Here is an 896-nt window from a genome sequence, read left to right as displayed (position 1 = left end):
TGCGCGCGTCATGATAATAATTTAACCCAATATGACAGAAATCGTTGATTTGCATAATTGGTTATCTTATTTTTTGATTGAAAAGTCGGTAACACAAAATTATGGTGCACTGAAATATAAATGAACGCTTCTGGGACTAAAAGTTACCAATGAAAGAGTTTGGTTTTGAATATATTAATAGTATTATTATTAATTTAAATGGTATGTGCAGAGTAGTAGAATCTGAGTTGAGTAAGTCAGATCTTATGTGGGGTTTTGATTCACGTGTAATGTAATTAGGTAATGGGCCCGGTTGTGAAAAAGAAGTTTTAGTTGGGATGGGACCCATAAAAAATCAAACATTTAATTATTGCCGTTTAGACACCACTCCCATCATTAATGGTGTGTACCAAATGGAGTTGCTGTACGGAATCCAATCCCTCATGGTAGGTGGGTGAGTGCGAGACCAGAATGGTGCTCGGATAGGGATTGTGTGGACCCACATTTCTTATAGGTCTCATATTTTTGGGCCCACCCGTACCTATAGGACAGTGATTAGATGTATCCAAAATTTTTGTAGGGAATCCCCGTAGTTGCATTATGTCGGCACCACTTTGAAGGGTTATTGTAGTGGTAAAATTTTTTTACAAGTTGAAAGTTTTGGGATTCGACCTACCATATGTCTTATTTATTACTAACGTAAAGAAGAAATTCTATGATATCACATTCAAGTTTAAGTGACGGTATATGGTACCAATAATTGCAACCTTTACTTCTCTATTATATTATATTATATTACTCAATACGTTCAAAGATAATATTGTTTACAGATAATATTATTAATTTTATCTGCTTTAATGATTACTATAAATATTTTCAAATTTTTTTTTTAAGTAAATAAAAAATTATGTTTATAA

Source organism: Carica papaya, chromosome 5 (genome assembly GCF_054855325.1).
Source record: "Carica papaya isolate Zhongbai chromosome 5, ASM5485532v1, whole genome shotgun sequence".
NCBI lineage: Eukaryota > Viridiplantae > Streptophyta > Magnoliopsida > Brassicales > Caricaceae > Carica > Carica papaya.
This window is presented reverse-complemented; position numbering follows the sequence as displayed.